Source organism: Anomalospiza imberbis, chromosome 4, assembly GCF_031753505.1.
Source record: "Anomalospiza imberbis isolate Cuckoo-Finch-1a 21T00152 chromosome 4, ASM3175350v1, whole genome shotgun sequence".
Taxonomy (NCBI): domain Eukaryota; kingdom Metazoa; phylum Chordata; class Aves; order Passeriformes; family Viduidae; genus Anomalospiza; species Anomalospiza imberbis.
Window position 1 is genome coordinate 41535677 of NC_089684.1, and position 23451 is coordinate 41559127.

The window sequence follows — 23451 nt, forward strand, 5'->3', positions numbered from 1 at the left end:
TTGCTACATCACGCATCCCTTGGAAGAAGTCTGGTTCTGGTTAGGGATTGCTGCGTCAGCTGGAGCTCCTATGGTGTTTTTCAGGGCATAGTGAGGTAAGGGTGACTGACCTCAAAACTTACAGGGGATAAAGTTACTACTATATGGTATGTGTGATTCAGCATAAAATAAAACTGAAATAACACTGGTACTATTGTGAAAATGGGTAACTATTTAATGTTTCTGTTACCTGTCTTCTATACAAACAAATCAAAATTGTTTTCAATGCTCAGTAAAGGGTCTCCTAGGAAATGACATGACTTATTAACTTGTTGAATATTACAGGCCTGTAATTTTTTGATTCTAATTGTTTTTGAAAGGTGCAATGTCTGATAAATTGTAGGAAGAAACATTTGAAGTAGTTAAGGATGATAATCTGTTCAAATAGATTGCTGTGGTACTTTCAGCCTACCAAAGTATAAGTGAAAACTTACAAACACTATCTGATCAGACCTAGCTTTGACCTTGCTGGAAGAAAATAAGAGAGCCAGGAGACAAAGTGAGGAGAGTGAGCAGCTAGAAAGAAACAGAATTTTTCCCTCAGTATAATCAGTTAGCTTGACTGCGTGCAGCCAGCTGATAAGCATTGTTATATGGAAGGGCATGAATAACTTTGTAATGGCAATAGGTATCTTCTGTAGATAGCCTAGTACTTAGTGATACTGGGTATATAGGTCTTGCCTATCTTTCTTCAGTGAGGAAAAAAGAAAAACTCGAACCTAAAGAGAAGATTATTTTGTAAGATAAATTTTTCTACTGCTTTCTACTGTTTTCCCCCTTTATATTAAGGTTGCCTTTGTTGATCTCTGAAACCTTCTTTGGATTGCAGTCCCTGAATATAGGTCAGCCAAGAGTTTTTTTCCCTGCTGATCAGCTGTTAATGATTTTCAAGGTAAAACTTAAATATAGATTTTTGATTTTTTTACTTACATATGTCTGTTTATTTGAAACTCCTGACATGTATTAATTATTTTTGCTGACTCTGCCTTGTACTCTTATTTCCTCAGTCCAAGGCAGAAAACCTAGTGTTTTGTTTCAATGTGCAGGGATCAGGGATAGAATAGAGAGTTTTAATGAGGGAGCATTATGTATTATTCATATTTTATGACCTAATAAAGAGGCAGTATGAGGAATTAGCAATATCTCTTTGCTTAAAATGTATATAATTTTTGAAGACAAAATTATGGACTAATTTTGCATCATTCCTTTTGAAGGCTGATTCATGTGCTGTGTGTTGCAAAGATTAGAGAAGTTCTTAATGCAAAATGATGTGAACTAAAAATATTGTACCTTTTCAAAGGAGGAGAATGGGAGTTTTGAATGTATTTGGTAGAGTCTCTGAGGACTTGAAGATGTGAGTTCTGCTATTTGTCTTTTTGAAATAGCTAAACTAGTAAATTTGTGCAGTCAATTTTATTGACTTTGCTTCAGAGGTTTAGGAGATTGCAGTATTTAAAAGCTTGTATTTTAACACTTTACCAAAGTATCTAGGGTTATATACAGTACTAATGAAAGCTGCAAGGTATTGTGCACTGATTTGATGTTGATCTGGCCTTATGATCTGTAAGAAAACGTGGAACCTAAGAGACTGTGCTGAAAGTGTTGTTTCAAGGTGGTACATGCAGCCATGAAGGTGCTTACTCCCTTTTGTACTTGCAGTAGTGACCTTCTGCACTTTCTGCTTTGGACAGGTACAGTGTGGTGATTGTCCAGAACTAATAAAATATGCTTTTGTAGCTGTTCTGCAGGGTTAAAGAGTTGCAAGTTTTTCAATGGGTAGCTATTATTCATGCTAGCCTTTAAGTACTGAAGTCAATTTTGTGCAGGTTTTACATCATAAAACTTGCTTGTAATTAAAATTTCCTCCAACATGCTACTGGAGTTTTGGACTTCTAATACTTAAGTGTACGGTAAGAGGTGGATTTGCATCTCTTCAAGTGACCTAAAAGTGCTTTTTGTCATTGTGCTAATCAGAGATGTGCAATTTAAAGGCTGGCCCTTACATTTACTATATGTTGCAGCTCTTTTTCTGTGTCACATATATAAAATAATTCTGATTTTACCCTGTCCATAGAAAGTGATCATGTAGAAAACTATAACTTCAAATGCAGGGAGACAGGGAATGTCCAACAGAGAACTTGATAAATTTTGTGGTCTATGAGCTGTCAAAATGGTTATGTCTTCTAAATTTATTGCTTCCAAGGACATAGACTCCTCCACCTCTTTCTCTCCTGGCCACTCACAAACTAATTGACTGTTCCAGTTTGTTTATAAACTATGATTGTGGTGATTGTGTGCGGAAGAATGTTGAGAAGGGCTTTGGACTCACATGCCTGTGTCTCTTGCCATGAGCATTAAATAATGCCTGTCTCTTGTACTACTGGTGTTACATAACTGAAGATAATACCTTTTCTATCTGAGTTCATGCTAGGAAAGAAATTATCTAGGACAACCATTTGAAGGCACTATATGACTATGTAGTTTCCCTGACTGATCATTTTAGTCTGAAATGGAGACAGAAGGGAAGTGGATTATTGAGCTAGAAGGTCTTTCTGGTCCTTCAGGGAGACCCAGTCCTGCAGCTGAAGACAGATATGGCTTTGGGGTGGTTTACCTTTAATTTTATTGTTGTGATAGCCTTTGGATGGTCATTGAGTCTCTAAGTTAAACCAAAGTTTGAATCCCAAGATCTTTTACATGTTTTAGGTCTGAATACTATTCAGACACTGTCAGATTAGTTTAGTTTCTCTAGCAAATTTCCAAGTAACAGGCACCTTGATTATTATTGCTGTGGAACTACTGGCCCTGCTGCCTTGCATTTCCAGGTACTGGCTGATACAAACCCAAGTGTGCTGTCTCAAGGGTTTTACTGCTGTGTCCTGCTCTTATTGTCCCCTGTGATTTACATGTTATGACTCCTATGCAGAGCTAGTGGTGCCCAGATGTGACAAAAGGAGTTCAAGGCTGTTACTACTTTACTGATAGATGAGTGCAAGATATGCACCATCTCCCCTGGAGGGGAAAATAACAAAATCCATATGCACATCTCCTCCTGGAACTTCTTCATTACTTCTAAAGGCCTTTCCATAAGCCTGGTATGTTCTGTTTACCTGGCATTGTTTTTCCTTTGCTAGAAAGCAAATGCTTTCTTAATAGCTGTTTACAATTTGTCTCATCTCCTGACCTTCTGTGTTTTGCAGTTCTATGTGGAGTACAGATGTCTGTGCATTACAATAGTTACTGCATTTAAGCATAATTAGTTTAGCCAGTAACCTTTATTTGCTTTGATAACTTAGGTTTTATTCAATTATTGGCAGTTTTTCAAGGCTTTTCCATCTGGGACCAGACTCATAGATTCTGATTTTCTTTGTGCTATTCAAAGGGATTTAAGCAATCAAGAATAACTGTAAGTAGATGAAGACACTCTTTAGGATACATTTATAACATGTTTATAAAAAGGACTTGAACTGATTGGCTCACAAACCAATAAGGAGGTTGGTTGCTGTTGAATTTCTAGAACATGGTTCTGTAAAACAAGAAGAGTACCAATGAGCTGTGTGCAAGAGATCTGTCTAAGAGGGAACCAGCCAAACCAAAACTGTGCACAGTTGGAGATCACAGAAATTGTTTAGCTTGCCAAACTTTGATGTTTTTCTTGAAAAATGGGCCTATTGCAAAGATTGTGTTCTCTGTTTTTAAAAATACAGTCTGTGGCTGTAAAACAAAATGAAGAATTAATTCCATTCAGCATATGCAAACTGTTTGGAACTGGCACTGCATATGTTCCTAAGTTCCTTTTGCAAGGGTCTCTTCTGGCTGGGTTTCGTGTGTTGTGCGGCCCAACCAGCATCTTTGAATGGATTTGGTCTTCAGTACTAAATATGCTCATAGTGTAAGATTACAGTGTATAATAAATATCCTATTTGTGAGTGCTGTGTGAGTCATCATTCCACAGCTGTAGTCTATCAATTTACAAAACATTGGCAGCCAGCTGCACTTGCATGGTAGCTCATTTTGGGCACAACAGCATCCTTGTGCTGGAAATTTTAAGTCAGATTTTGAGATGATCATGAAGTTATGAGGTTATTTCAAGAAGGTATGAAGATGGGATAAAAAGTATAGCTGCTGATGCTCAAGGGAAAACAAGAAAGAAGGTGTATATGTGGGAATGAACAGAAAAGTTTGAGCTGTACCTTCTATTGCTTAGATACATGCTAGGACTGCTTGCACAAATTCTCTTCCTTGCTTGCCAAGGCATTTGATAGTGGAAAGGTAACTAAAGAGCTTTTAGCTCTGTGCCAATTCTGTAGAACCTCCCTAGGAAAATAAAATTACTTGGAGATTTGTCTTCAGAACATCATATTTTGGCCTCGGTGATTTTTCACATGTACAAAGTAATAGTTTGGTTTGCTTTCACTGACATAGAGCTATTGGAATGGGCTGTGGGATGGCTATTGGAAATTACAGGACACACCAGTGACCATTGCTTGAGGGATAAATTCAAAAAGAAAGTGAATGTAAAGGTAAAATAGGAATGTAAGGGCCCACAGAAAGATACAGTGCAGAAGATGTAGCTTCTCCTTCAGCTCAACAGTTGAGAGGAACTGGATCAGGAATTGTTAAGAGTTATAATTCTCCACCAGAAAAGAGATGGCAGTGCTGCTCTCTGAAGAATAAAGGCTCCTGATTTAGAGACTGAAACTGGCTTCTGAAGCCCATGTACTGAGGATTAGGCATCTTTTTTTTTTTCTTAGACTGCATAAGAATATTAAAATCCATCCAACAGGCTTCACTTGCTTGTTTGTATAAGGGTCATACCAAGAATTCTTTTTTTGAGAAAGGCCTTTGCCGCTGTGCTCTCTACACAATACAACAGGCCTTTACATAAGCATTGGATATTAAAAGCATATAATATTGTGGGGATGAAAAAGAAGATCTCTAGAACTTCTTTTCTGACCTTATTTTCTCATCTTTGCTGCAGTATGAAATGGTGCTGTGTTAATTGCAATTTGGACAAAAATATTTGTTTCCAAATATCCAGTATTCAAGATTCCTATGGAACTTAATGTTGAAATAATTTCTAATAAACAGAGGAGAGGTTTTGAGAAAGAAACAAAGATGTCTTATATGTGCCAAGTATAATTTTTTCATTAAATTCAGTATATATCTTTCCAAGAAATAAAAGCTGTTGGGTTGTTTTTGGAGTCTTTTTTCAGGGGGCAGGGGTAGAGAGAGAAACACACAACTCATTTCCTGAAACCACAGATGAAAATGTTCCAAAAGAACTGAAAACTGTTAGAACTGTGGATTTTTATAGTTAACGCTTGGTATTTTGTTAGAGCGATTGTTCCTCTGAAGGAGATAGAAATAAAAGGCAATCTACCCTCTTCCCCATGCCTCTTAAATATATCTTGGAGCTTTCCAGTTATTTATATGTCTATAGCCAAAATGTATTTTTATTTGTATTAATTAACTGTGGAAATGCTACATAAAAGTTACAGCTTCTGCATGAGATTCTAGAACTACTGAAAATAAACTAAATTTTTCTTTCTCAAGAAATGTGAGGGGTTACCTAAGTGACTTTGGGGTTTTTTTCCTATTACTTACGCTGCTCACATATTATAAAAAAAAAGTAGTGTTTGGAGTCTGTCCAATAGAATGGAAACCAAAATAAACAATGGCATCTTTTTGAGTTTTTTGTTTTAACATTTCAGGTGACCTTCACATCTGCTGTCTAGATTTTTTCTCAGCTTCAACAGATGAAGTAGCACCATCATTGTCCCCATCCACCTCTTACTTATCTTCATCCTTTTCCCTGGCAGCCCCATGAGATTCAATGCCAAAGATCTGGCACTGCTGGCCAGGTGCCCATCAGGTTGTTTTTGACCAGGAAAGAAAACTGAAGATTGCAGAATGGTCAGGGATAAAAAATAAATAGGTATAAATGACTTGCACTGAAAACTAGTCCTGGTTACTGTGCGTGCTTTGTGCAGTTGCTAGCTTGGTTTCACTAATCACATACACCACACTTTTTTGTTTTCTTTGTTACTGGTGCTTGACTGGCACTAAATACCTTTCTAAATAATGAAACGTAAAACTAGTTTGCTCAAGTTTCCTTCGTCATATACCTGAGAAAGAGTGCAAAGTTCTTAGCATGATTTTTTTTTTCCCCTGTAAACAAAGACTGGTTTTTCTCTGCTAGTAACTAGTTACTGGTTGCCATGTTCTAAAAATTAGATATCCACTTCCTCAGAATTTACCCCTCCCGTCTCTAAAGACTGTGTTCTTTTATCAGTGTAGATTTTCCATTACTCACTTTACACCTCCTTTACAGATTTCTTCAGGCTTTTATGACCATATTTTAAATGTCTTTCAATTTCCAGTAAGCTTGAATAAATGTCTATTCCCTCAGTGGCTGTTAGAAAATAGCTCATGTTTAGTGGTAAAATCAGTCCTAACACAATAATTTCAGCAACAGCAAATGTTTTATCTTCACTTGTCCCAGTTGATCTTCATTGTTATTGTATTTACTTCTATTCTGTTAGAAAAAAAACCCAAACGAACTCAAATGCAGCACAAACTCAGTTATAAGGGGCAGAGCAAGTTCTGTGCCACATCTTCAGAATATTTTATATGTGTCCTGGTAAAACCACAACATGCATTTTCTAATGGCAATTAGCCACAAGTTCCTGTGAAGGGTGCAGCAACCCTACTGGGCAGGAGGCTTTAGGAAGCATTCACTTCTGTCTGCCTTGAGGTTCCTCTCCAGGTTTACTTACCCTGTGTACTCATTGTAGGCACCATATCAAGCCCTGCCTGGTTGATACCTGATGCTTTGAGGATGTTTTTGAATTTTCTGTTACTTATGGTTATGTTGAGTGTTGTTACTGCTAATGCTGTTAAAAACATATTTACTGGAGCATACCAAACATTTGTGCAGCCCAGTATTGGGGGCTATCTGTGCCATGGTCAGCAGTAGATTCTAGGAAAGTGTTAAGGAGTTATGCATGATGTTCCTATTACAGAGTAAATCCTTCTGGCACCCAGCAATCATACTATGACCCATTGAGAAGGGTCCTTTCTGCCAGGGCATGTTGGTCACTGTGTGTCCTGTTCACTGATAGGCTTGTCAATGTTAGTCTGACTAATCTTTGGACTTGTTTATTTTTCAACGTAAAAGGTAATGACTACCCCAATCCTATAGAAATTTATCTTTTATCTGAAAAAGCTGCAGTGTGAATGTAATTCCTTCCTTCTGCTGCCCACAGGCTTCTGGGGAATGGAATTTGGTCTTAGCAGCATCCTGTACTTGTACTCTAAAGATACATACTTGGATCTGATAACTTTTCAGTTGGTGGATGTGCATCAATTCATGTTACATTATTTTCTGTGTTGTCCTTGCACTAGTAGGTTTGAAAAGATGCAGGAACTTCAATTTCTTTTCTAAGAAACCCCCTCTGGTTATTACTGAGCACAGTTACTCTAAGTCCCAGTGCCTGTTAAGTGTAAACCTCACACTTGTGGGGAAAAAGGTACTCTACTTTTTCAAATGTTGCCTATTGAAACATCTTAATTGAAATTATCAAGAGAAAAAGAGACTGTTTCTATCCCTCAGCTAAAATATTAACTTTTTAAAATCATGATTCATTATTGTATTTATTTAGTGCAACAAGATATCCTTCTGCTCAATAGAATGCTTTTAGTGGTGGCTAGCTTAGGAAAATACAAGAGTTCCTCAGAGGCAGCTATAGAATAGCATGACTTCAAGGTACAGCTGTGCTTCCAGCTCCCTAGCAATTCCAGGCTGGCTTCTGTCTGGAGATACAGGATTTCATGTGCCCCCTCAAAAATGTGAAAGAATATATCTTGTTTAAAAAGAGTTGTTCTTCTTTTAAGAAGCAATCTCTAAAGAGATCACATTTGTCTGTGAGATTTATAGCTGTGTATGTTTATAATAGGTTTATGTATCTATATGCATCTACTCATACACGTACAAGTGTGTTTTTAAAAAGAAAAATAATGCCATATTAAAAATCATCTATTTATGGAAGAATAGCTTTTCAAAGTATTTTGACTCACTCACTGACTGTGAAGTTGTGAAACATTCCCCATTCTCAAAAGTTTGTTTACATACCCGCATGTGTCTACACTGGTTAAGCACTTTTTAAAAGTGTAGCAAAATAGTAATAGCAAGTGGCTGTAAATATTTAGGCCTCATTTTACTCCTTTATTTTTATATTCTGAAAATTGTAATTTCAGATTAACATGTTCTAATATAAGTGTAGTAGTGAGTGTTTTTCTGTTTTAACATGGATTAGTTTTGACTTCCTGAAATGATGGGAGCAAAACGTGTTCCATGCTAAAATGCCTATTTCTGCTCTCATGTGAGGAAGAGGGAGAAAAGCTGAGAAAACAGTGTTGAGTGTGTGCTGCAGTCGCCAATTCTCCCAACTGCAGAGCAGAAGAAACCTTCTGGGAAGTTATTTGACATCTGACATGGGCAGCCACTGAGTTAAGCTGTCTTGTTTTGGTTGATAATGATTTTCTTTTCTGACCTTTATAACTAATTCACCTTTTTGAGAATCATTTAGTGTGTGAAGCAAAAAGGTTGGTTTTATTAATCTCTTACCTCTTTGCATGCAGAACCAAGGGCAAGATGGTGCTGACTGAAAGGAAATCTGATTTTTCTAACGAAAAATAAGGTAATTCATTTTCCTACTGCTTTTCTGGATGTGCTAGTCTAACATGAAAACTTGAGTGATCCTTTTTAAAGATAGGTATATTGGCATTGTGCTTTTAGGGACAAAAATATAAATCACTATTATTAGAAGAGTAGAAATGAAAAAAATACATTGTTTGCTGTCTGTAATTCTGGCTCTTCCTCATGATATCAACATCCTTTAGCTGAATCATAAATAGTCTATTCCCAGGCTCTGCTCATAACATACACAGGTCTAAATCCAGAATTGCTCCACCAAATACACCTGAATAATGAAAACAAAATCTCACAGCTAAATGAGGCATTGTGGCAATATTCAAGATGCAATTTCAGACGCTGACTACAGTATTTTCATTTGATTTTGTAACTAAATCTGTTATAAAAAATGTTATTTTCTCTTCCTTTGTTGTAAAAGGCAATTATATGCCTAATATGAAGGGCTTGTTCAAATAGGCTCTGACCCTGACATGTGGTGGAAAGCTTTGCACAAGCTTCTGAATGCCCTCATCTGTCTTCGGCTTTATTAGGAGTTGAGGCCACTCATCTTCTGGAATGAACAAGAACTAAGTGTGGAATTGCCCTTTTTCTTACCCTGTCTGATACTATGGATGTGCTTCCGTAATTGCCTGATAATAGCACTGGACTGGAAAGAATTGGGGATAGTGTGCAGCTTGAGATGCTCACCTGTTAACAGTAAGTACTTTATAATTGGCTTCCAGGATATTTTAGTACTGTATGGACCAGCAGTTGGATGGAAATGATTGCACTGCTGGGCAGACTGTGTTATTTTGGAAAGATTTTTCAATATGATATAGTGGCTTATCTTAATATAGTGATGAATGTGCACATATGGTACATTTTTAAAGCAGTGTTTGCTTTCAAAGCATTGTTCCAGCAGCCTGTGAGATTTCTGTATGTTTGCAAACAAGAGGAGATAGTAGGATGTAAGGGGTTCTCTGGCTTGAGTTTCATCCAGCTGCATTCCCCTGGGTGGTAAATGGTCTGACAAGTTCAATGTAGGTAACAGCAATCTCATGGCCATGGCCTTTGTCACATCTTCATGCATTATCATTCTGCTGTGTGACTTGCAGAAATTTTTAGTGAAGGGCTTTAAATTTGAAACTACTCTCTTCTACTCCACATTCCTCCAAATGCCTTATTTTCATGGGAGCCTTGGCATTTTGTGAAACAGTTTAAGGAAATATTTTCATCAACTTTGCAACAGTGAAGAAAGAAGTGGGTGAGTTTTGTGGAAATCAACTGCTAGGTCCACTTAGGCTTTTGAAATTCAAAGCTGCATTTTGAGAAACTTGGAGAGTGAGACACAAATTAATGGCTTGTTGCTGAAATTATTTAGGTTTGCAGGAAATAAATGAGAATTCATTGAATTCCTTGAAATGCTGCAGTTTGATGAAACCAGTGAAATAGGTGGGTGATTTTCACTCTACATCCAGGTCAGTGCTAGAAAACTGTATCTCATTCTCATTTGTTTAAACAAGTTTTCAAAATTTGCAGAAGTTAAGGAAGGAACCAGGAGGTTTGACAAACTTTAGCTTATAAAAAGATTAGTGACATGATTGATGTCAGTGTTTTCAAAAGGTGATTTTTATTGGGTACTTTCTTTAATTAGGGAGATCACAATAAGACAGCAAATTGGAAATGGGAGCCAGACAAATGAATCTGATCACAGACTCAAGTGGGGTTAGATATAGCAGGTGCTTAGTTTTAAAATATCACAAGGTACCAGACTCAGTACAGAGACCAGTGAATGATTAAAGGGCAATGTCTTACAATGGATCAAACTAAATGATGCAGCACTTCCTAGTCAGCTTGTATCCCAGGAATGTGTAAAACAGTCACTTTCAGAGGCTTCTTCTGTTGGGTACTATAAAGGGTAGCTTCTTTGACAAAGAAAAATCTCTCTTGAATCTCATAACCATGTTTCAAAAGATGTAATTTATAGGCATACTGAGTAAAACCAAAGCAATTTGTGTTCTGTGAGGACAGAAGGGAATGTACCCTATATTTTTTTTTCTTCTTATATCATCCTAGAAATGAATAAGTTTCCCATCTAAAGCAGATTGTTGACATATGAAATCATAGTTTAAATTTTGAGAGCTAGTTTGCCAGTACAAAATCAAAAAATAGTCTTATGATGAAACGTATTAAGCATGATTGCCAGTTTTCTGCTCTTTGCTTGAATTAGCAAAGGTTTCAGTAGGCTGCTAATGCAGTGTGTGAAAGATACGTCCCAAATAGCACTAATGAAGACATGTTCCTATTTTTGTTGTTAGAATCTGACTTGGCTTATGGCTTGACATGGAAGAAAAGTAACTTTGATGTTTTGGAAGATCATCTGAATGCTGAACAATTAACTCTGGAAGTCACTGCCATGAAGCAAAGACTGATTTGTTAGTATTTGTTAACTGCTCTCAGGGGCATGTGCATGTCTGTAGATACAAATATTTATCGTTTAGTGGCAGACACTCATTTTAGTTCAGATGTTCATAAATTATGCTACTTGCATCAGAAGAATCTTCCCTATGAAATTGCAAAGAATGCCTCTCAACCTATCTGTGCTGTAAATCTTAAGTTGTGTAGGAATAAATTTTCAGTGTAGGGAGAAAATATGGTTCATTCTTCCACTTTTTCATATTTAGGTGCAGGATAATAAACCATTAAGCATCTTAAGGACATTTATTTTCTTTGGTCTAGCAGTGTAGTCAATTATTTTGAACTGAGACACAACCCAGAATTTGGTGGTGCTAGTGAATTTTTTTTCCTTTGTAGATTTTGGTGTGGCTTTTTGTGGTATGGGTAGGTAGGTGGTTCTTTTGTTGTTCCCCCCCCCTCCCCCCCCCCTCGTTTTTTTTCCTACCATATTGCATTGGTTATAGATAGCCAAGTTATAGCAGTGATGTATTAGGAAGATGTATTTAGGAAATGTATTAGGAATGTATTTTGCTATTTGTTATAGCTGGATGTATTTAGAAAGGGGAGGTGTGAGAAATAGCTTTGCAAACACTACTAAAGTCAGAAGAGAGGATCTGCTCCAGGTGGCGAAGACTGTGCAGGGGAATGCGGATATAGTCTGAATGGTGTGAAGCCCATGGCCAGTCCATGTTGGAGCTGGTTCTTTTGAAAGGAGCTGTAGCCCATGGAGAGGATCCACACTGGAGCAGATCTTTGATATCTGTACTCTGTAGGAGGGGCTCCATGCTGGAGTAGGGGAAAAGCAGAGGAGGAAGGAGAGGCCCAGAAGACTGACTATAACCCCATTCACTATCTTCCCTGTGCCACTTAAGAGGTGTTGACAAGGAGGTTAAGTAGTGGAGAATGAAGGAGTGTGAAGCTGTACCTTGAGGAGAAGGGGATTGGAGAAAGCTGTTTTAGTTCTTGTCTTTGTTTCTTACTGTCCGTCTCTATTTTAATTGGCACAAACTTAAATTCATTATCTCTGGGTTGAACCTGTTTTGCCTGAGATGGTTATTGGCAAGTAACATCCCCATCTTCATCTTAATCCATCAGCATTTAAATTTTATTTTCTCGCCCAGTCCTGCTAAGAGGAGGCCTGACCAACCATAGATACGATCCCCTGTGGGAAGCATATTTTGCAAATACTTCTGTGTGTGAAGTCCTCAAACCTTGAGCTTGTCTGTGTGGGCTTTATGTCCACTTCCCAGGAAGTGGCAGATGTGCATTTGCATCCTATGAACACACTCAGTGTAAGTTGCTTTTGAAGGCAAAGTTGGGAAAGGGGCTCCATGAAGCTGTGGTCAGCAGTGTGACTGGGCTGGGGAACCTAGTGCATGATAGGGCTTCCAGAGAAAAAGACCATCTTGAACCAGTCCTTATGGATTCCAGTCCAGAATATTTCTTGTGGAACTTTGCAACTTTGTGACTCACCTAGAGTATCTGGCAAGTGGGTTATATACTTAGTTTATACTCAAGTCTAGCCTGGAAGGTACTTTCTTCCAGAACATGAGTGGGATACTGGGAGAATGATTACTCAGCATCAGTTGTGAATGTGTATAATAAGTATTAGAAATTTATGTACCTTTTTTTATTAGCATAGGAGGGGACTTCTGATTAGAAATTTTGGATCTCTTTGAGGATTGCAGTATTGTGTACTAATTTTTGTTTTAATTGAAGATCACAATTTGTAGCAACAGTTTTCTTGAGGAAAACACCCCAACATAAACCAACAAAAAGCAAGAGAACAGAGCATATTTTGCCATGCTGTTTCATTTCCTTTTTTCTGTTCATAGTTTCTTCAGAATAATTTTATGTTTTTCTTTTCACTGAAGGAATAAACATACAGCTTTGGCCTTTTTCAGTTTCTTAATGCTTATGCCAATTCAGGGCTGGATTTCATCCTAAACTGTTATTTGCCATATATGTGTGAATTTGGGTTAATTGCTAGTAATGTAAAGAAAGAAGGTACCTAACCCACCTATAGTTATTTTCCCTATATCCTAATATTCCCAAGTAGTAGTGTTGATACCTAAGCAGATTTATAAATTACTTTGCAATCTAGCCACAAAAAAGATAGACTAAGAAGTACAATTATGTTTTTGAATCTCAGTAATAGTTCCAGAGGGCCCATTATATTCTATTGAGTAAACATGTTGACATTGCTGCTTATTTTTGAATAAGTTTTCATAAATTTATTTAAGAATGGGTTATTGATCAATGGTCTGTAGTGAATTCTCTAGGAAAATCATTAGTGTCCATTGTGTAAATCTTGCATGGCTTGTGGTTTAATGCTCCTGTGGAGATAACTATTCTAGTCTGTCAGGTCAGTTCGTCCATGCAACAGCTCAATAAACTCATTCTGCTTTTGTGTAGGAAAAGTTGCCTTTTAAAATTCTTGTGATGTATTGATTTTTAAAAATTATCACGTAGAAAAAAAGAATTTAGTTTACAGATGACAGTATTAAAAATTAAAATAAAATCTTCTATGAGTGCTGAAAGTCTCTTGCATTAGAAGTCATATTTCACAAAATTATAAACATGTCCTTTTTTTCCCCTGTAATCTAAACAATGTTGTGGTAGCAAACTTGTATGGCACATTCATACTGTAGTAAATTCATATGCTTGTTTCATTACCCCCCCTAAACCTAAAGGGATTTATATTGGCCATAGCCAATCCATGGACTTAACTATGTGGATGTAAATTAGAGTGCTGTAATAGACTGAATTCCAGAGAGAATTATGTAAAAGGTGGAGAATATTTTGACACTCCTCTTGTAATGAATTAAATTTTGTTAAACCTAGTGCATTGTTGGGCTTGAGCTTTTGTCGACTAGTTTAAAGAGCAAATCTGAATGGTTATGCTGTCAATAAAAACAAGCTTTCTTGTAATGTATGTGGAAGCTTAACATAAATTACGTTGTTACAGCATTTATTGCAAGTGTAATGTGTTATTAACAGTTGGCATAAACAGCCTGAAAGTAAGATTTTAGATTGACTCATATATCAATAATCAGAGAACCATGTGGAAGGTAGAAATAATAGAATAATGGCATACTCCTGAATTTCAGATGTGAACTTCATGGTAATGCATCTGTAAAAATATTATTTGGGCTTTCATGGCATAGTTGTGAGTTCTGCCATAGAAATGTTTGAATGTATCATAGAATCTTATCTGCATCAGGCAGGCGTACACAATGTATTTTCACCATTTCATAGCTGTAGAGTTTTAGTATTTTTCTCTCCAGTTTGATATTTAAAAAATATTCTTACAGAATGAGATTGCTTTATATGTATTGAAATTGCAGAGTCTTTCCTCATGTGTTAGAATATGAAGTTTCTGTGTGTGTGGTTTAGCATTCTGTAAGTCAGTGATCTCTCCAGGGCATCTTGAAATAAAAGTGTCTCTTCTGGCTAAGGATGTACTTATTGTAAACCATTTTTCAGCAGTCATTTTAATTTTCTAGAGCATGCTCTGTGTCAGTTTGAAAACTGAGCAGCTGAGTAAGTGCTGCTGCACAGTATAGCATAGCTTCGGGATTGAATGTCATTGCTCAATGTGGTTTTTCTCTGGCTATAAACTACATGTATGGTAATAGTTATGAACACATACTGCAAGCTGAGGAGCAGGTAAGTGAATCTATGTCCATTAAGTTTCAGTGAAGTATGTTGTTGCTGTGTTGGTAAGATTTTGGTTAGCAGTAGGAAGTGTGCTAAATGGAGAAGAAAGTGGAAAAATTACAAAACTGTGGTACAGGTGATTCTGAAAGCCTTATCACTTCTTCATGGTTCAGAAGTCCCAGTGTGTTTGAGTGTTTGCAGCTCCAGTATTGTCTGTGCTTCTGCTTGCACTTAACTGGGATGTGAGTTGTCCTCTGGCTGTGGGAATGTTAGGTATATAACAATATACACATGCATATAAATTTATAGCTATCCAGAAACACGTAAATATCAGTCAGTGTTTAGTGAAGAACTCAAATGAATTTGGTTGTGTTGAGAGATGACATGTTGCCATGAAGGCTTTGAGTCTGCCTTAGTGTTAGGTATTTTCCTGCTACTATAGTCATGCATTTAGGTCAGTGAGAGACATCATGTGTTTGAAGTCCCTTACCTTTGGTCTTTTTTTAAAGAACCAGTGTTGCTCCCCCTTATGCTGTGAAGGCATTTTTGAATGTGTAGTGGTTTTGGTTCATGCACTAATTAACGTGGCGAGTTAACACTGGCTAAATGCTAGTGCACTTATTAGAATGTACTTACTCATTTTCTGCTGTGAGATAGGATAAGGAGGAAGGCAAAGTGTTGTGGTGCGTGTCTGACCATTGGTGAACTCTGACCCGGCCAGCAGCAGAACAGCTGGAGACAGGCAGGCAACAGCACCCTGAGGGATCTGTGGGCCTCACGGCGAAACCCTCTGGTCCGGGGAGCTCCATGATGGTGTGGTCATATGGCACAGCAACAAGGAAGGGACAGGCACAACTGAACTGCCAAAACTGAAGATGTTTATTAAATAAATAAAAGGGCACAAACGAGGGTGCAGAACAAAACATAAAAAGGCTGCTTCAGAAGTCCCTGAAGTGGGGCTGACATTACATATATATATATATACATATACATATATACATATATAGACATATACATATATATACATATATATTTAGTCTCTCATGGAATGTTCTAGACATTTTCTGGCCAATGATGGGCTGTTACACCATCCTGATCTGCATGGCCACTCCCACTTGGTCCCAGAGTCCTTTGCTTCTCACCATAGGCTTCCTGAATGTCATCGGTTGTGGCTTCTTATCTCTTGAGACTTGACGTTGGTTGTCCTTTGTGTGGCTGAATGGCCAGCTCTTGGCCCATCCCCTCCAGGACAAGCCCCCACAGCAAAGCAGGCTCAAAACTTGAAAAGGGTTTAAAAAAACTTTATTAATAGAAAATAAAAGAATAATAAGAATTAGAATAAATTTTTTAGAATACATATCTTTTTCTCCATAACTTTATTTTTTTATTATTAACAATGTCTAGAAATAATTTAGTTAGTTTATTATTTTAGAATAGTCTTTTTTTAGTTTACTTTAGGGAGAGGAGTCTCTCGTCAGTTTAGGGAGACTTCTCTATAAGAAAACAGTTTCTTTGTGGCTTTTAATTTTTGCAAATAGCAGCTGCCTAGAAATCTTGCAATTGTGAAATTTCTCTTATTTTTAACAGCTTTTATAGCTGTGTTTATGGGCTATGTTAACTTATGGAGTATTATTTTATGGATGAGCTATTTAAGAGTAAAGGGTTTTTTTATTTATCTCTGAGACCATCTTTATCTCTAGAAACAGAGGTTTTCTTCTCTCCCTGGGGCAAAGGGTATTTATCACTCTTCTCTCTCTGTTCAAACTTCTTATGGGATTGCAGCTACTTTAATATCTGTTTGCTTTAGCATAGATACTTTTGTTCATATTTATAATTTGAATGCTTCATCTTTCATAAAATTACAAGGAAAAAGGAATCTGATGTATTAATTATATATTTTTATAACTTTATTAGAGGATTTTTGCTTAGAATTGAGGCATCTCTTTAAATCTTTCTTATTTGGGACTTAACTTTTTCTTCACTGACTTTATTGTTTTTTATGTTCTTCTACATGTTCTCACTCTTCTACATGTTCTCACTCTTCTACATGTTCTCACTTTTCTTTCACCCAAGAAAAGAATGAAGGTTTGTAAGTCTTATTTGTATACTATAAGAGTTAATATCTTGCCTGGGGCTTAGAGATAGCCATGTGACTCCAGCCGGGCTCAATAGTTTGCAGCCAAAGCTGCAGCTGGGCTAGGGGTGGGGAAGTGACAGGGTCTGCTTTGCTTGGAATAACCCCGAAATCGTAAAAGTCCTTGTTCCCCAGCCCGTGCAGCCAAAGAAGAGGTCTGGAATGCATGAGGTCTAGTTTTCAAGGTTATTTTTCCTTATCTGTAACATTCTTTCTCTGACCTGCCGAGGTCCGTCTAGTAAAGAAGCCATAGCAGTCTGCCCCGAGCCTTGGGTGGCTCCCACATTATATACTCAAAATTATGTGTGGTATGTTTACAGATTTTGTGCCAATAACCATCACCTACGTTAGACAGTGAATCTCTACCTTAAACCAATAGAAAAGTGTCACCATCACACCAAGACATGGAGGACAAGACAAAGGAGAAGAAGGCTAGGGCACGCCCAAATTCCTCCATCTTGTACCCCTGAATCACATTCTAGAAACCCCAAAATTCTGTTTTTCCACCCTGTGTCAATTCACCTATTACACTACTCAAACCCTTTTGGCTTGTAGTTCCTCATATAGAGTTGGCAGCCTCTCCCATGGGCTAAAATCAAAGCCACAGGTGTTTTTGACTTCTTGCCAAGGTCCCTGAGCCCACTGCCAGGGTCTCGAGATAGCCAGGGCAGCCAGAGGGATGTCCTGGACTCCGACAAGCGAGCAGTTAAGATCTCAGCAGCCAAGCTAAGGCTCAGTTGTAGTATGCCAAGGGTGGATGGCGTCCCCTCCCCCTGCCCTGCAGCCCATGGGGCTCAGCCCTGCAGCAGAGCCCATGTGGCCTGGCCCGGCTGAGACGAAGGTTCAGGCTGGCCTTGTTACTTGTTCTGAGGCTAGAAGAAAAAAGAAAATTCCCAAAATTTTTCATTCTTAGTATAAGTGTTTATAGAAGGGTGTTTGGCTTTCTAGTAGTTTAACAAAGTATCAAGATTTAAAACGACTTTCTGATTAGTTTCATTAGACAAAGAAGAAGCGCTTAACAGCTCCTCTTAAAAAAAATACTCTAAACTTTAGCCTTAGAACCCTGCTGAACATGATGTACATAATGCCAGTGCAAAGCCCTGTGTCAGCAGAAGGCCACCTCTGCTTGGGGTAACAAGGGCACACTGGGATTTTGTTCCCAGGGGTCTGTGCAGGATCAAGAAGGATTGTGTGCTGACTGTTGCTGCAATCTGCTTTCCAACAGTAGTTGAAAATGCAATTTATAACCATTGAGGAATGAGAATAATCAATTGCTTCTATCTTTACTATGAACTTAAAGACTTTGCATCTCTCATTCCCCTTCTTAACAGGATCCAGGCAAGCCCTACTGCCCTTTTGCCATCTGATTCCCTCCATTTTCTTGCTGCTTCTCCTTCCCCCCTCCAGATATGACTGATGTTCTGCACACAGTAAAGCCATCTCTTCCTTTCCACTGCTGTTGGTGTCATACCTTTCTTGTAATGTGTTCTCACTTAGATAATGTTTTATCTCCTGGTTTTCCTCTGTGCCTGTTTTCATCTCTTGCTTAACTTGTTCTATGCCTTCCTTTCCTTTAGTTTTTTCATGGTGTAAGCAGGCTCTACTCCTTCCTCTTTTGTGTCTACTTGTCCTTGACCTGCCTGCTTCCTCAGTTGTGCCCACTACTTGGTTTGAAATCTGAAGTATTGCTTTGTTTACAGCGTCCTCCATTGCATTTCCATCCCAGAATCCTCCCTGGTCCTGTTGCTATTCCTTGTACTCTACAGAACGGTCTTTTACTAATCACCGAATAAACTCTTCTAAATGAGAGCTAAGAAGCATCTCTTGTTCATGTGACTGACTAGGGGAGAAAGGAGGCACAGTCAGAGGGTGAGCTGGTGTTGGAAGCAACAGACATTCTCAACTTCTTCCATTGATTTTATTCTTTTGAGGGATTAATGCTGTGCTGTACCTAGAGTCAAAGCATATATGAGAAAAATGTAACTTTAAACAGAATATTCTTCAGTACCAAATTGCATCTAGACTTGCCTCAATACCCGTTTGTCCAAATTGCGCTTTCATCTTGCCTTTCAGAGACCTCTTCCTGTGCATTTAGCCATGAATTCAATTTCAGTGAGCATCAAACAGCTGCTTAATCTTTTATGTCAAATTCTTTCTCCCATTGCTTTTGAAGGCTGAAGCAAACATCACTTCTCTTCCTGCTGCTCATATAATTTTCAACATTGCTTTCAACAAGGATGTGTTTCTAAGTATTTGTGTTCTGGCTATCTTTGTGTTTTACAGATTCCTTTTAAGATAGACAACTCTTTCCTGCTCTGTAACACCTAGAAGTCTGGACTGAGGTAATCCAATTTTGCATTTTCATTTACTGAAATATCCTTGTCCTATTCTTGGTAAAGAAGATTATATCCATTAGACCTCTTGCAAAACCAATGTTACTCTGTTGTATCTTTTTTTTGATCATCACTCTTTCCTTTGCATCAGATTGTTGTATCCTTCCTTTTGTAAGCTTTTTGTTTTTACTGTGAAGATTTTTTCCCAGTCTCCATTACCCTTCTTGTTCTTTCTTGAAGTTTTCTTTAAAATTCTGATTCTGAGCTGTGTCCAGCATACAACAAATATGTTCATGGATCTGTCAAACCAGCAGGGAAGTACCAAAACAAAACACTTAATAATAAATGTAATCTCATTATCGTACCCAAAGTTCTGCCTTTACAAATAATCTTTGCTATAATGCCTGCCAGAAATTCACAATATTTTTAAATTTAATATTCATTGCCTTTTTTTAGTCTGATGCAGGCTTCCATGTCTGTGGTATGTAAACTCTCCAGCTTTCTTGTTTATCATCTGTGTCCTGTATCTGACAGTGGTTAATATCATAGGGTCCTGTGATCCCTGACCTGCATTTGTAAACTCTTGGGTGATAAACTTATAATCTTAGCAAATCCCTGAATTTGTGTTATCTAATAGAATTAGCTTAGCTTAAATTTTTAAAAATTGTTGTGTTTTCTGCTATCCCTGAAGCAGTTGCTGTATTGTAATTGTGTAAGAGATAGAATTGTATGTGTTACAATTACATAATTGATGGTAATCAAGTATTAGTCTCATTTGCACTAGATAATTGTCTAGATAACTGTATTTAACAAAACGTTATTAAACATCCCCATGTTCTGTCTCAGTTCAGTGCCTCTTACTGGATTTGGTGCTGCTCTGTGGTGTTTCTCAGAGTGTGGGGACTGTCAGATGTTTTTGTTGAACAGTTTCTCACGTGACTGCAGAGAGTCCTGGGAATGAGTGTGCATTCACTATTTGAGATAAATTTACAAGATCAGAACTTGATTAGCTTTCCATACTGTGCTGTTTTGGGGAACTTGGGTGGCAGTTCTTGAAATGCAAGCTATGGTTTTTAGAGAGGACTCTAATAGCTATCTGGTTTGGGTTAGAGAAAATCTAATAGCTATATTGGAGACAAGAAAGGCTTTGAAATGCTGTGCACAAGTCCTGTAGTGGAACAGTCTATAACTGAGTAGAAAGCAAGTGAAACACTTGGTATTTATCTTATTAAATATTAGCTTTTAACACATGAAAGAAACCTAAGGATGGAGGAAGGCTAATAATACCAGTGTGTTTACATTCTGAATTAATAGATGGTTGCTGCTGCAGTTCATGAATCCGCACTGAAGGGAACAATGGAAACAGTGTGGTTTGTGTTTTGATGTTGGTGTTGACTGTAGCTGGAGAAGCTTCTTGGCCTCTGAAACTTTTGCTTCACTATGCATGCCAGTGAAGGACCTCTTGAAAAAACAAAACCGTATCAAACCAAGCACAGAACTGGCCCTTTGATTATGTTAATCTAAACTGAGATATTACTCTAAGAGAATGTGCTGTCAAAGAATTAGTGATTGATCTTGGCAGTAGTATACCTAGATTTCTTTATTGCTGAGTGATTAGTAATCAAATAAAGAAGTCCCCACACTTTATGAAGAAAATAAACCACCTCAACAAACTTTAAGCTTGCATCAGATTTCTTCTGTTTAAGGACAGTAAACTAGTTTGTGGGGATACTGTTGCTAAACTCTTCCTTCACTGAAAGTGATCTGTGCCTGGTATGAAGTATTATTAGTGTTTCATTATTCTGTTGTATGGATAGTGTAGTCTGGCTGCTAGTCTGTGCATGCTGGACTTTTCTATTGCACCAGTTTGTCTCACTTTAGACTGGGTTAAGTTGCTTTAAATTTTGTTTATAAGGGAAGCTGTCAGTAGATGGCAGCAGTAATCTCCTCACATAATTGTTTTAGGTTACCAGCCAAATGATCATCTTACATTAATGTTAACTAATGCTAAGGAAAAACACTCTACTGAAGTAATTCAGTGCCGGCAAAACTCACTTTTATACTTGGCCTAAAGCAGGATTTTGAAGCCAGGGGCTGCTGATCAGCCTCGGTTTAGGCTTTCATGAGCCGGCTGATGAGCGAGGAAGGGAAGCCAAAGGAGTCTATGTACAGCTACAGACATCTTGCAGTTGCAAAGTGATTGATGGCAGCCAGCCCTAGGAAATCGTGGGTGGAGCCCAATGGACCATTAGAGATCTTTGGGCTAGGCTGCTTTCCCCGCAATATACTCATTAGTGCAGGTTGTATTTAGCACAAGGGGGAGATGGGCTGTGCATATACATACACATGCATTTTAGAGTGCTGCTCTTTAAGTTGCATTAGTGATCCTGACTAGCTCTAGTGCTTGCACTGCAGTGGCTTCCAGGTCTGAGAGCAGGCTGAACTCAAGGGGCAGGGCGTCCAGCCTGCCATGCCCTCTGCTCCTTCAGGAAGTCAAGCATAAAGGGTTGTTTTGTTCTGTCCATATCCTTTACTGAGAGGGGTTGACATAGGATGTGTTTATGGCTGCTGGAAGGTGCCTCAGGGAGGGGCTGTTTTACTTCTTTCACGGGCCCAGCTGTAACACAGATGCCATGGTCTGGGTGCTGTAGGGATGAAGGGTAACCTCTTCGAGTCGTCTTGGCACCAGCACAGGGATATCATGAAACAGAGGAGATCAGCAGTGACGAGCAGCCATGCTTAAGGCATCTGGTTGTGCCAAGAAGAAAAAGACCAGGTTTTTAACCCATCTCTCACTCTGAGATGAGATTTTCATTTTCCCCCAAAGAAATTGAATACCTCTGATTTATAAGAAAGGTTGTAGTGCTATCCAACCCTCACATTAGGGCAAAATGGTGCCTTCTCATTCAGTATCTCCACTGAGCACTATTTACTATTTCCATTCTTTTTCTGACCAGCCCTGAGAACTGAGCTGAATTCTCCACAGTGTCACCAGAACTTATTTGCTGAGTGGTGATGAAGCGATATGCAGAATAAATAAAGAGACTCCACAGCCTGGGGTAGTTATGAAGTGGGTATGTATTGTCAGCACCCTACAAAAGTGAGATAGCTCTCTGAAAACTTGTGCCCCGAGCCTCAGTCTGACCCACACCTTTATTCCCAAAGGTGTTCTATATGCATTATATTACACAACTTTTCCATGCATATTCAACCCCTGGCCCCGCCTGTCCTCGCCTCTCATGCTAAGTATGTCCACGCCCTTCTGGGCACGCGTGGTTTGCTGTGGTAGTCTCATGGGGGTCTCTCGGGGGGTCTTCTGAGGCTGAAGATTTTGGTCTTCCTCATGACTGAACTTTTGAACTTTTCTCCTTTGCGCGAGCTTTTGGTCCTTTGGTGCTTATCTGAGTACATCTGTCAGTCTCGATAGGCTTGGGGACAGAGTAGCCTCTTTATCTGGGTTCTTTGCATCTTCGGTTCTTTCTGGTATTGTTCTTTATGCAGGAAGCTTCAGAAATTTGCATTTTCTTATGCCCTTTGTACCATGGCAGAGGTTTCTTAAGTAAAAGGGTAAAATTTAAAACATAACTCTACAAGCTAGAATATAAATGCTTAATTCATTTTGTTAACTTAAGTGAACTCTAAAAATCTCTGTTTCAGTGAGAGCTAATTTTACATCCAGTGTTATAAAAGTAGCTGTGCTTTGACAAATGTGTACAGTTTGCACTCATCAGCACTGAATTTCATTCAGTATTTGAACTTGGTGGGGATACTGAGAGCCTTTAGGTCTGCCTTCAGTTATCATCTTGCTATACACATTGTTGTACCTGGGCATCTATTAATAGAAGATATTTGCCTTTTATGCCTTTGCAGTGGAATTTTTCCAAGCAATTGGCCAAAGACCTTGTAAACATTTTTTAAAAAGAAGTTAATTAATGTACACCATGCTTCTGATGTTTGTGACATGTGACTTCTACAAAACCTGTTAACTCTTTACCTTCCTATTATTTTAAAAATAAATTTCTCTTATTTAACTCTGTATTATAATTTCCACCCATTAGTCCACCACAGTGGAGTTCCTCATTGGAAAGATTTGAAATCTTCTATTATGTGCCTGCTTGCAGTAGTGATAACTA

General features: G+C 38.2%; 1 protein-coding gene across 1 annotated transcript in view; it reads left to right on the plus strand.

Moving 5' to 3' along the window:
• The window catches only part of INPP4B (inositol polyphosphate-4-phosphatase type II B), a 321293-nt gene that overhangs the window by 13454 nt on the left and 284388 nt on the right, over positions 1-23451 (plus strand). The window contains exon 2 of the mRNA XM_068188034.1: positions 8683-8741. The gene's annotated coding sequence lies outside the window, so the exon portion shown is untranslated. The remainder of the gene's footprint in view (positions 1-8682; positions 8742-23451) is intronic.